General features: G+C 37.6%; 1 long non-coding RNA gene across 1 annotated transcript; it reads right to left on the reverse strand.

Moving 5' to 3' along the window:
* Positions 1-3,867: 3,867 nt before the first annotated feature.
* LOC308611283 lies at positions 3,868-6,055 on the reverse strand. The gene is made up of 2 exons (XR_014014823.1): positions 5,986-6,055; positions 3,868-4,138 (listed from the first exon to the last, which is right to left on the reverse strand). It is a non-coding gene; the product is annotated as an uncharacterized lncRNA (long non-coding RNA).
* Between the last annotated feature and the right edge of the window lie 8,307 nt (positions 6,056-14,362).

Here is a 14,362-nt window from a genome sequence, read left to right on the forward strand (position 1 = left end):
CTACTCTGTTCTCTGTATCTATTTGTTTCAGTTTGGTTTCTTCATTCATTTTGTTTTGCTTGTTTTTATATGCCACATATGAGTTAAATCATATGGGATTGGTCTTTCTCCATCTGGTTTATTTCACTTAACATAATACCCACAAGGTCCAGCCATGTTGTCCCAAATGCCAAGATTTCATCTTTTTATGGCTATTCTTCCATTGTAAGTGTGTGTGTATCTTCTTTATCCATTCATCCATCAGTGAACACTTAGGTTGTCTCCACATCTTGTCTATTCTAAATAATGCTGTGATGAACACAGGGGTGCATATATCTTTTCAGATTAGTGTTTTTGTATTCCTTGGATAAACACCCACAAGTGGAATAGCTACATCATATGATAGTTCTAGTCTTAACTTTTTGAGGAATCTCCATGTGATTTACCATAGTGGCTGCACTAATTTACATTCCCACCAAAAGTGCACAAGGGTTCCCTTTTCTTCACTTCCTCTCCAGCACTTATTTCTTGTCTTTTTGATAATAGCCATTCTAATGGGTGTGAAGTGATATCTCCCTGTGGTTTTGATTTACATTTCCCTGATAATTAGTGATGTTGAACATTTTTCACATGCTTGTTGGCCATCTATATACCTTCTTTGGAAAAATATCTATTCAGTTTCTCTGCTCGTTTTTTAATTGGATTGTTAGCTTTTTTGTTGTTGAGTTGCTTGAATTCTTTATCTATTTTGGATATTAGATACATGATTTGCAAATATCTTCTCCCATTTGGTAGGTTTTCATTTTGTTGATGTTTCCTTTGTTGTACAGAAGCTTTTTAGTTTGATAATAGTCCCATTTGTTTAGTTACGCTTTTGTCTCCTTGCCTGAGGAGGCATATGCAGAAAGATATTGCTAAAACCAAAGTCAAAGCGAATACTGCCTATGTTTTCTTCTAGGAGTTTTATTGTTTCAGATCTTACATTGGAGTCTCTAATCCATTTTGAGTTGATATCTATGTATGGTATAAGATAGTGGTCTAGTCTCATTCTTTTGTGTGTGGCTATCCAGAAAAACTAAATTTAGATGCTCTCCATCCTTTCATCAAATTTTCAACCCATTCAGATTAATCTGCAAAACTGCATCAAGAGGTTTGAAGGTAGAGAACTTTTTACTGTCTAGCTGATTTTTAAGAGTGATTAGGGCAGAGTTATAAATCAAATTACTGCAAAAAACGTTCTGGCTAGTCCATGTCAGTCACTTTCCTAAATTTCAAGGTTATTGACTGCTCAACTTATCTTATGACTTTAAATTTGAAAGCCTCAAATTAGCAACAAGTTCTCATAGGATTCAAAGCAGTAGGGGTTTTACAGAATGATTCTGTTAAATTAATCTTTTCCTCATTTGAAACGTAGATGATTAAGATACATATTAATTTATTCAGAAAAGTCATACATTTTTTCAATGGAAAAAATCTTCCCTTCTGTGCTCCCTAGGGCTATTTGTGTGCAAAATTTAACAAATATTGGTTCAACTCTTTTTTTTTCTGATTCAAAACTTCAGCATGAGTGATGATTAGTTGGATGGCTAACGAGACAGTAATCTCCTCAAACATCTTTTAACCCACTTGTACATTCTACATGAAGCAGCAGCTCAGTAACTGTTGAATGAACGAGTGGACAGATCCCACTTACCCAGAAGACTGAATTCTTCTTTAAGAATCTTCTTTAAGAGGTTTAATTTTGCGGTCAAATGTTTAGAAATGGAAATCGAACTCAAAGTTCCACTTGACTTATAACGTGACTTCTGTCCTCAGCAGATGGTTAAAAAGGTTAGTTCTACCAGTGGCTTCAGAAAACACACAAAAGGTGTTAGCAGAACCATGATATTTACGGTATACATTTGATTGTTTCAAGAACTGAGTGAACAGGTAGTACTTGTAAGGGCAATCAGGTGCCAGTTTCAATGGTCAGGCCTGAACTGCAGGGGTTCCACACTCAGCCCTGCTACTTGTTAATTCTGGCTTCACTCATTATGCTTCCCGATGCTGCCACACAGCTCCTTATTTTGAGGTAACAGGTGATCTGACTATGCTTTTTTGTTTGTTTGTTTTTCTAACGTTACACAGAAAGCTAGAGTCAAAAATTTGTGTGTAGTCTGAGAATGATACTTTGGATATATTGCTATTTATGATAAGCCCAGATTTACATGTTTACCTCGAACTGGAAAAAAATTGCTAACTAGCATTTTCCCCGTAAAAGTAATTACTGACAATGTCTTCCTCCTTAACCACATGGACCTATATCAAGGCTGCTTATCTGTGCAAGATACCAAAGTTGTTACCACAGGACTATGCTATCAGAAGCAGATTTTCTGCCAGTGGGCTGGGCCAGCTTTTGCAAACTACAGGAAACCTGGGCTCCTAAAATAACCTAAGGGACACTCCTGATCTAAACTCAAACAGAATGGGGTTAATACATAAATCCTTGCAGGAAGTTTGGACACTGAAAAGATCTGTCACTGAGGATGGCGATTCAGCTTAACAAATGAGGCAATGAGACTGATGGAATACGCCCTTTCCAAAGAAGTTACAATGATTTCCGTTGACACTATCAGTATTTCCACAGTCCTCTGTTTCCAGGAGGTTATATATAGTATCACAGAAGAACCCTGAGAACAGATAATCAAGCCTTTATAAAGAATCAGAGAAATATATTAAATGTCTCTTAACAAGGAGAATTGAACTTTTTTTACTAACAATAACCATTATTATCATTATAGAATTATTATATTGTTCTTAATATTTTATTATTAAATAAATATTATCTGCAGGGAAGGCAGATTGGCATCACATAAGTGTTACGTCACTGAAAACTAATCAATACACACACAAAATAATGTGCTAAGGCTACACTAGGGAGTCTCACTTCTGATCTCAAGGTTCTGCCAGGTTATCCCAATTTCTCAACAAAACTCTTTATCAAACTTATTGTATCTTATCCCGCACTATATCGGAACTGTTTTAAAAGGGATCTTGTTAGTCATTTTCCTTAAAAAAAAAAAAAGAGAAATCCAAGTCATGCCTTTTCTATGAAATCTTTGGAGGTTGCTATGACAATGTTATTTGTAGCTCAGCCCACAATTCATATTCTTCAGCTTTTACCCAAAGTAACCTGGTTCTGCTTGCTAGGTATCATCTTCTAAGACTCCAAGAGATATTGCCAAAGCTTTCTCCAGAGACTAGGATTGGAAAAATGACGGCATTATTAAATGCTGAACTTTACAAAAATCATTTCTATTTTGAGCACCCTAACATAGTTATCTTCATTTTGCATAATCCTTTTTTTTTAACAAGGATGTATATTTTTACATGGTTGCAATTACAGCAAACACAGAGTTTTGTGTTATTCCTTCACCATTTCCAATAACGAAAGCATTTTTCATATATTACAATTGGGGGATTATTTTAATGTTAAAGAATACATGATATTTAATGGATACAATCTATATTTAATTTAATCCGCTTCCTATTACTAGCTATTTGTCTTCATTTTTTCCTTATTACAGATAGATTCACAAATAATATTATTATGAATATTTTTTTCCTCTACAGAATTGTTTCTTTGAATGAGACAGGGGTTATGGTTTGTTTGGCTTGTATCGACAGTATTTATAAAAGTGTAAATCTGAATGTGTTTAGGTGAGGCAAGTACAGTAACCTGTATTCCCATTGCCTTCCCCCAGGCCAACATTGTACATTTAGATTACCTGCTTGACCCTGAAAGCATTTGAATTTTTGACTCCTGGATTACTGGGTCAAAGGCGTAAGTATCTTTATGACTTTCAATAACAATGATCATTTAACTCTTCTAAACCAGTTATACATGTATTTCAATGTCACCAACTTTCATTTATTTGAGTACTTTCCAAACGTTAGGTGCTGTATAGGCATTGGGGACACAATGAGCAAGTAAGACAATGAACAGGGAGTTACAATGCAGTCTGAATTAATAGAACTTAGAATAGGGTACTAAGGGAACCCATAAGAGAAGCAGAAACAAGTCTTCTCCAAATCGGGTCATTACATGGGGAAGTGGTAGCAAGTAGAAGAACGGAGGAAGGAGAGAAGTCCAGGCAAAGAGAGCACCACATGCAATGGCCTGGACAACATAAAGCAAGCATATTTTAAGTATTATGAGAATGGAGAGGGTGAGGTTAGTGTTGAAAGACATGAATATATATGAAAAAGCATATATATATGATTTTATAATGTAGTCATCATTAGGTATCATTTAATAATTTTTTGTCAAATTTACTAACTATATAAGCATGTTATACGTGTAAAGTAGATTTAGTATGCATCGCATCTAAGAAAATCCGATTCCTGACATAATCAGCAGAATGAAAAGTGACACAGAGATTAGAAAACTCCCCAGCACTTGAGAGAAGAGAGGTTTGTGCAGTTTGATGGCAGCACAGGCCCATGTGTAGGAGAAGGGGAGGTGATGGAGCAGCAGGGATAGGTTAGAACAGTTGGAGTGCCTGGAGGGCCAGGCCAAGGAGTTCACTTTGTATTAACTCAATGGTCAATGAAATTACATAGCCATTTTAGAGGAAACAAAATTATAATTAAAACTGTAGAGGAAACACTCATTCCTTTCACTAAAGCAAAATGCAGAACATCCTGGTGTCAGCACTGGAAAACAATCTCCAGGTAATTGAAGCAGGAAAACCACATCCATTTAGGGGTTCTCTCATTTTCATTATGACTGCTACCACCATAGCAGCCTCTAGGCTTCCATTCTAACACTTTTGTCCAGGTATGGAGCAATCAAAAACATCTTGCTTTGTTTCACTTTAGTACAAATGATATAGAAAAGACATCAAAAGAATTTATTAAGTGATAAGAGAGAATAACTGGGAAACAAAGCGTGTGTATGAAATATATAAACAGTCTAGTTTACAAAGAACTACTTTATTCTTTATAGAACACTGTTAGCCCATAGTCCATGTTATTCTACATTGGACACCAAGTATCTGTTAACCCTATGAAATAATATGTAAGACATTATGTGCACTTATATAGTCTTTGTATACAGGATGTGATGGAAGAGGACCTCTACCAATAGATAGAAAAGAAGTTCTTGTAATTGTGTGTTATGCAAGCCAAAAGCGGATGGGGTAATTTGCCAGAAATAATACTATAAGGGATATAAGTAATTTGGTCCAAGTACTCCACTCTCTGGGTTGCATTATTCAAGAGTAAATTTTAGAATGTCTGGAAGCAGAGGTCTTACCCAGTGTTCGAGACATATGAGGTCTCTGAGAATTTCTCTGAAATCACACTGAACATCTTGTGTACATGTATGTGTGTGTGTATATCTCCTGGGAAGTCTTTAAAAGGCTCATAAGCTCTTTTGTGGCACTTCTTCAATTCACTTCTGTGCTGGACCTCCCCATTTATGAAAGCAGAAGTTTCAGCCTCTGAGACTTTGGGCACAAGTCAGCAGGTGGTGACAGCTTTCTCTTCCAACACTGCATCTTTTAAGCATTCTTAAGAAAGCAAGCAGCCATCAGTTATGAACATCATTCAGGTGACGTTCTGTATGTATGAACTGTATTTGAGATTAAAAGACGGGGAAGAGATGGGAAGTGAGTAGACATGAGACTATTATAGGGCTCAGGAGAAAAGTGGCAGAATCTAATTACGATGGGATGAGTGGGAATACAGAAATGAGGATGGGCAGAGGATGCACATCTTGGTATTTGGTATATACCGCAGGGTTTTTTTTCACCAAGTTGTCATTCTGTGTTTGGAAAACAAAATTGGGGGGAAAATGAAATCAAAGAGTAAGTCAGTGCTTGGCATATAATAGGAATGTAATAAATTTTGGAAAGACTCACACTACCATGGTGAAACTTTTAGTACTAAACATATATTTAGGATTAAACATATATTCATTTGCAGAACAGACAGAAGTTGGACTTTTATATTACTAATGCTTACAATACTTCAACTTCTGGTCATCTTATACAAGTTCATTAGACCACTGATCGTTGTTGCAATGGAGTTCTGAAAGTTTAATTTTGAGATGTGAATGAGAAATGAGGTCATGGCATAGATGAAGACAGGCAATGAAACTATAAAATTGGTAAGCTTGGTCTATGAGAACCTATATGAGCAAAGAATCTGAAAAAGAATAGATATATGGATATGTATAACTGAATCACTTTGCTGTACACCTAAAACTAACACACTGTAAATCAACTATACTTCAATAAAATTAATTTTTAAAAAATTAATTAGTTAAAATTAAAAAACATTAAGCTTGGTGAAGTGTAGTTGACCTCATTCAGGAAAGTAGAAGTAGGCGCTGGTTCTGGAGGATACAGGAGTGGTTTGAATAGAGAGAGGGCCAACTTTACTTCCTAACAGTAAGTTAAAATTAGGGGAATACAGAGATTATAGAATAATAATCAGAAAGTGGCCTAAATGTAAGAAGCAGGCTGGCTCTTCTTATACTAGAGAAAGAGAAAGCTAAATTTGTGGTGGAGATGGTAGGGGAATCATTTGAAACAATCCAGATTTCAATTGAAGTGAAGAGGTCAGAAAATATTAAGGATAAATAAAGCTTAGTTTATTCATTAGGAACATGGAAATTAGGAACATGGAAGTTAGAGTTAGTAAAAACCAGTCTCAAAATGGTAATTCTCTAATTCTGAACTAATCAGAAAAAAATATGAACTATAGTGCACATTAAGTCAATGTTGAGGAAAATGATGTATTTATTGGAGTACAATTCAGTTGTTATTTTACAATGCTTTAACAAAAGTACACACTAAATACATAGAATTTATATATACTATAGTATAAGTATACTTTTTAGCATAGAAAATTACAAAATTATCTAATCACTTAAAAGAAAATAGCATTATCCTTCTCACAAAGTTCTGAAATTAAAGAAAAAAATTATGAAGATATAAACTATTCACTGAAGTTTCTGAAATAATCAGAAAGCTTGAATCAAAGAGAGATTGCATTTAAGGAGGATGTGTTATTGTTTAATTCAATGGTTAAAGAAACAGAAAAATTAAATGGGAACACTTTTCTGTTAAACTTTCCCCTCGGGCAGCTGGTATAAATAAGGGAGCTAGCATGGACCCTCCATTTCCCTTGAACAGGTGTTAACTTCTTCCTGTTTAGAGGGTTTCACTTCATGGTTAAGAGCATGGCCTCTGGGCTCAAATCTTTTGTGCCTGAATCCTAGACATGTCACTTGTTAAGTGTGCAACTTTTGGCAAGTTTCTTACTTTCTCTAAGCCTCAATATTTAACTGTGTAGTGTGGATAATATTTGTGAGGGTTAAATGCCACTGACAAATGGTAACTGGTATACATTTAAGCGCTCAATAAATTTGTCTATCAGGAGGAGTTTGGACATAGAGGGAGATGGTAGATAGATTCAGAAGGGAAATGTGAGAATTCGTTTAGAGTGAACAGTTTCGAGGAAGATGACAACTGAAAGGGGGGTCCTCCTTCCCATTCAGCTGCTAGAAAAAGAGGTGTGTTTAACAGAACAGAGAAAACAGGCTGAAAACTGGTGGCCCTGTGGGCATTGGAGGAGGGGAAGCATGTTAGAAGTGTTTCACACACAGACCGAAGAAGCTAAATACTACACATCCAACAGAGCTGCGGATATCTATTTCAGTATGTCTGTGGGTCTATCTGTACAATAAAAATGTTTCTCTTGAAAAGTCAGCAAGCGCTGTGAAGATAGAGCTCCAATCCTCTCTGACACTTGTTTAAGGGAGGGGAGGCAGCAGAGAAATCTCAGGGTGGAAGACAACCTACAAATACCTGCAGGGACATACATGACTACTTTCCACTTTCCTCCTGGTGTCAGAAGGCAAACAAGCTAGCACCTCTGTCTTGGACTTCCCAGCCTCCAGAACTGTGAGCAATAATTGCTGTTGTTATAATCTACCCAGTTGGTGGTATTTTGTTATAGCAACATGATTGGAGTAAGATAGCATCTTTCTACCCTAGAGGAATAAGTCCTAGACTAATTACCTAGTAAAATTTGTGCATTACCTCAACATACACCAAGTGATGCTGGATGAGGTAAAATCCAGAAACAAGGTTGCTGAAGAGTTCTGTCATGATCTACTCTCACATACTATCACATACCTCAGAGATACTACATATTTACTTGTGTTAGGAGCTTCACATGGCAGTGGTTTTCTTCATGGCAGTGTGAACACCAGCATCACTGCTACTTGCTACTCCTAAAGGAGCTCGAATGCCTCACTCCTCTTCCTTGGGAGCTATTCAAGTTTTCACTTGGCTGATCTTCAAGCTACTTACCATAAGTGTCCATTCTCTTGATTTTCAGGAACACTCATTACTATTATATCCCTCAGGGCAATTTTAGAAGTTTAAAGCAATGAAGAGTAGCTTCTTACGATAAGAAAAAAGAATAAGGTGGGTTGTTGTTCATTTATTGATCATTTATGAGTAGCTGTCATATGCCAGGCATTGGGGCATTGTGCTTTTGACGTCAGAAGCAGTCCCTGCTTTCAAGTGGTCTCTGGTAAAGCTGGGAGGAGTTTCAACTGGACAGAATAGTATAACATAATGAGTAGATAAGTGCCAGGACAGGGTGCCAGGGTGGGAAGGAGGACACAGAGAAAGAATGAGTTCATCATGAAATATTTTTGAAGAACAGGACACCTGATTTGTGTTTTGAAGGAAATGTAGAAGTGTGAAAGACAACAAAAAAGTTTCAGAAGTGAACATTCTAGGCAGAGGCTACAGCAAGATTTAAAAAGCAAGAGGGCACAAACCACAGAGCTGATCTCCCTGTGCTACGTGGCTGCTTCCCACTAGCTATCTATTTCACATTTGGTAGTGAGTGTATATATGTCCTGTGACCACCTAGAGGCGTGGGATAGGGAGGGTGGGAGGGAGACGCAAGAGGGACGAGATATGGGGATATATGTACATGTATAGCTGATTCACTTTGTTATAAAGCAGAAACTAACACACCATTGTAAAGCAATTAGACTCCAATAAAGATGTTAAAAAATAAAATTAAATTAAAAAAAAGACACGAGGGCATACAGAGCAATGGTGGGCCTAAAGAACTGCCAATAGGTACGTATGGCTGGAGTGTAAGATCATTTGAGCAAGTAATGCAAAGGATACCAAAATGTGCAGTGGATAATCTAAGGTAAGGATATATCACCTTTCTTTTTTTCACCCTAGAAATATTTACTGAGTGACTCTTATGTGCCAATGATTGTTGTAGGTTCTGCAGTGAAAAAATCATGACTCTACCTGCACGGAATTCGCATTCTACCTAGGGAAGAGACCGAAAATAAACCAATACCAAAATATTGATATATTGTTTGGCAGACGGGAACAAACATATGGAGAAAACTATATCAGAGATGGAATGGAGCATGTGTAGGTTAATGTGTGCACCTGCATGGGGATGCACAACAGCTGTTTTTTATAGGATGATCAAGGTCTCACTGATGTGGTGACATTTGACCAGAGACTTGAAGGTAGTCATATCCTATCTATTATCATAACCTCTAGTATCATATTCTATTTATATGTGTATGGATTACTTTTCTAGAACATTTCCAGAAGATGAAATCGTAAATGCAAGGGCCTTTGGATGGGAGAACGTTGAGTGTTGAAAGTACAAACTAAGAGGCTGGTGTTCCTGGTGTGGAAAGAGTGAGAAGAGCAGTGGATAAACTGGAGAGCTGGTGGTGGCGAAGCGGGTGCAGAAAAGATAGGGCTTTTTAGAGTCTCTTTAAGTACTTGTTCCCTTGTGGCTCCCCACCTCTTAGACAGAATCAAGGAACTGTCTAGCCCCAGGCAGTGGAGAATAGGCATTTGATAGTTTTTGCTAAAGAGTTAAGCTTAAAAGCCTAAAATCTTTATGGACAGAGAGAAATTTTGCTAAATTTCTTCTTTACTACATCAGAGTAATAGGTGGATAAATCCAAAGAATTTTCCACAAAGGGAAAGCACCATCAGGATTTGCGTATTTTTTGTTTTGTCTTGTTTTTTAACAAGAGGGAAGGGAAATTACCGTTACTGTTTGTAATCTAGAAAGACTGGGGTAAAGAGAGGTTAAATGGCTCATTCACTGCAAACCTGGGCTTAAGAGGACAGTCGAGAGTGTTCAACATGATGCCCTCGGGCAATCACTTACTCAGAGGAGGGCCAATTACTTTTTAAATTAAATTAAATTTATTAATTTATACAGCAAGTTCTTATTAGTTATCTATTTTATACATATTAGTGTATACATGTCAATCCCAATCTCCCAATTCATCCCACCACCACCACCCTTGCCCCGCTTTCACCCCGTGGTGTCCATACGTTTCTTCTCTACATCTACGTCTCTATTTCTGCCTTGCAAACTGGTTCATCTGTACCGTTTTTCTAGATTCTACATACATGTGTTAATATACGATATTTGTTTTTCTCTTTCTGACTTACTTCACTCTGTATGACAGTATCTAGGTCCATCCACGTCTCTACAAATGACCCAAGTTCATTCCATTTTATGTACGTACTACGTCTTTTTTATCCATTTGTCTGGCAATGGGCATTTAAGTTGCTTCCATGACCTGGCTATTGTAAATAGCGCTGCAATGAACATTGGGGTGCATGTGTCTTTTTGAATTATGGTTTTCTTTGGGTATGTGCCAGTAGTGGGATTGCTGGGTCATATGGTAATTCTATTTTTAGTTTTCTAAGGAACCTCCATACTGTTCTCCATAGTGGTTGTATCAATTGACATTCCCACCAACAGTGCAAGAGGGTTCCCTTTTCTCCACACCCTCTCCAGCATTTGTTGCTTGTAGATTTTCTGATGATGCCCATTCTAATCGGTGTGACTTTCAATACGCTTCCCTGGGGCAGTAGTGATTATCTTCCCAATAGCTTGGGCAGCTTGGTGAAGAAGATCAGAAGCTGACTTCAGCTTTTCATAGCTCTCCATCTTTCTACTTCCTAAATTCCCATTCCTTTTACTTGAGCAGTGGTTCATCAAATATGTAACAGCAGCAGAAGCTTCTCCTAGAAACTTGTTAGAAATGCAAATTCCCAGCTGAGGCTCCGGAAATCATTGTTTTGACAAGCCTTCTGATTCTAGCTAAAGCTTGAGACCCATTGCTCTTCTTCTGATCTGAGAGAGAGCGAGGGGTGGGGGAAAGATAGAGAAAGCCCAGGAAAGAATGCTGGAAAGTAAATTCAGAGAGCTTTTTATATGGGGTTTTTACTGTGGTAACTTACAAATGGTTGAAAAACACCCACAAATTGAAACATGTAGCTACTTTAAGGACTCTTTAGCAGAAATCAATCTTATTCCCGATCTATTACTTAATAGGTCATTTCCTCATGGGGATGACTAACAGCAATTCAACAGGAAATGCTTTTTTTTTTTTTTTTTTTTTTTTTTTTTGCGTTATGCGGGCCTCTCACTGTTGTGGCCTCTCCCGTTGCGGAGCACAGGCTCCGGACGCGCAGGCTCAGCGGCCATGGCTCACGGGCCCAGCCGCTCCGCGGCATGTGGGATCTTCCCGGACTGGGGCACGAACCCGTGTCCCCTGCATCGGCAGGCGAACTCTCAACCACTGTGCCACCAGGGAAGCCCAGGAAATGCTTTTTATATTTAAATAACACTTTCTGTTCCAAGATGTCAAAATGTTTGACAAGTGGTCAAAATGCAGCTCACTAATATTCTCAACCCCATGGTAGTAAATAACCCACATCTACCATCACTGCTGTTTACTGGTGATTGCTTTTCTGGGAAAGTTGAAGCGCCTTTGCTATCTCTGTAGAAAGTCAATGACTAAAGGAGGAAACGTCCTTCATCTTGGTTCCCATAGGAAACCAAATTGATAAATCACTCACTGACTTCTATTATTGCATCTCAAGGATAGTTAACAATGCTCATCAAGGAAAAATCCCAAAGAACACTCTTGCCCTATCTCTGATTAAACCTGATTTTGGAAAATCATCTGGCTCAATCTACATTTAATTACAATATGAATGCTACTTAATTCCCTATTACTTCTGATTACACAGGATCAATGCCACTTGAAGAGTAAGAAGCAAAGGTTCACTACATTGGGGTCTCCTGGACAGCCAAGCCTGTGCCTTAGTCATTTTGACTCCCTAGTGACCAGCTTGGTATCTGGAATAGTATATGTGATCAGTAATTATTTCTTGAATGTATGATGTATGAATGAGTCAAGATATTTTGAGAGTTGGACTCATGGGTCAAGAGGAGAAAACGTGGTTTAAAAAAACCCACTGAATTCTCAGAAGCCGGTGCTGCAATGAATGCTAGTAACAACTTGACAATGTCCTCTGTCATTGCAAATAATGTGATACCAACATCTACTAATCAATCAAAAAAAGACTTTCAGAATTCAAATTTGGATAGGATTTTGAGCTGGGGATTCCTCTCACCCACCTTTTCTTATGATAAAACTTGGAACTGTAGTGTCAATAGATAATATGCCAGGTTTTCACTTAAAATTGGAAAATTTAATCTAATTTCGGAGGCATGAAATAAAACTGATGGGCAAATATTAGAATTTCCATCAGTGAAAAAGCTTAATTTCTAAAATGCTGAAGGTTAGTTTATCAAAATAGTGAAATTGCCTCATATCATAAGTCAAAGCACCCTCTCCTTACTAAATAAGGAGCTACAAAGTTGTACAATTACTGTCAATAATTTTTTTACTTGGTTTGAAAAAAGGTTGCTTGTTTTAAATAAAACAAAGTTCAACTGAAGTGACTATAATACCATCAGTCTTGTAAAACTCCTTGTGTTAGATTTCTTCTATCCCCAAGATGCCAACCATGCATATTAAACGGACTCTTGTTTTTTGCGTATGATTTCTGTACATCTTTCCTATATGAATTTTCATGTTAAGTACCCTTTCTTAGAGTGTGGATTGTAACCACTCTGTTTAAAACTCTATCACCAGTACCTAGAACCGTGCCTGCCACATAAGAAACACTTAATAAAATTTCTAAATTATCTTGATTAAAATCCATACTCATCCTAGCCTTAAGCACATGAAGACAGAAATAGGTTCCAACTGCATAAGAACACGTGACTAATCCAGAGTAAATGTTAACTATACGTACAAATTATCTGTTGATTAAAATACAGAACATGTCTGAGATTTGGAATTCCTTCCTAATAGCCCTGAGTCGGAGCTGTGGTGAAGGCTTACTGGGGGCATGGTACCATTTTCTGAGGACACACTCGGACGAGGAAGAAGTTGATGAGACAGCATGCAAGATTTTCCAGGCTCAAAATGGAACTTGACTCATCTGCATGGAACCACCCAGCGAAACACAGAAGAGCTCACTCTTCTGCTGGATTAAGCTCACCCTGGTGGAACGGAATGGAACAGAAACAAGAGACTGAGGTCGAGGTTTTGAGGATCTTCACTCCACTTACCTGCTGTCACAGGACCAGGCAACGGACAAGAAGAAATGTGGAACTGTTGCTGTGTACCTCTAAACAAATACAGTCACCCTACGTAATAGAATGTGTCCTAAATCTGACCAATTAGAATAATTCCTCCATTCTTGGTGGAGTAGCTCTGATAGAAATGGACAGAGCTGGGCTCGGGGTGGGAAGGGGGTGGTTTCCTTCTGTTACAAGCTCTAAACTTTCTTCAAGTTTCCTATGATTTAAGCCTAACTACAACTTATGGACTTTTGAAAAAGAGTAGGTACTAAAATTAAATAAGCTGAGAGTGTTGAGGGTGAAAAACATGATAACAAATTTAAGGAAATGTAGAATTATTACTATGAGAATTAACAGAACTGTGTTTGTTCCAAATATGAGCCTGCTATAGCATTTTAATTATGAATAGAATTAAACAGAAATTCACTTGCTGTCACCATCTGATAATATTACCAGAGACTTCCCTTAAGGAAATTTAAAATTATTTCTTCTATGTAAATCTCTACAAGTCCTTAATTTCAACCTTATTATAAGAAATAAAACACAGTAGCAACAAGCTGGCAGAATTTTGACAATTCTCCTGCCTCCCTCCATTCCGCCTTCTTTTCCTCTTTCCCTCCCTCCCTTTCCCTCCTCTTCCCTCACTCCCTTTCTTTCCACAAAGCAAGTAAATGGGTACATAGAAAATAGTAGGGGTCACACGCTTTCATTACAGGGGTTGGGAATGTGGACTCTCACAAAAACAGACTTGATTTTAAATACTGTATCTGTGCCTTACTAGCTGTGTGACCATGAATAATTTAATCATTCTGTGCCTCAGTTTGTCCGGCTGTAAAATAGGTGCAAACGGTACCTACCTCTTAGGATT

Source organism: Mesoplodon bidens (genome assembly GCF_964165515.1).
Source record: "Mesoplodon bidens genome assembly, contig: HAP1_SCAFFOLD_1637, whole genome shotgun sequence".
NCBI classification, from domain to species: Eukaryota; Metazoa; Chordata; class Mammalia; order Artiodactyla; family Ziphiidae; genus Mesoplodon; species Mesoplodon bidens.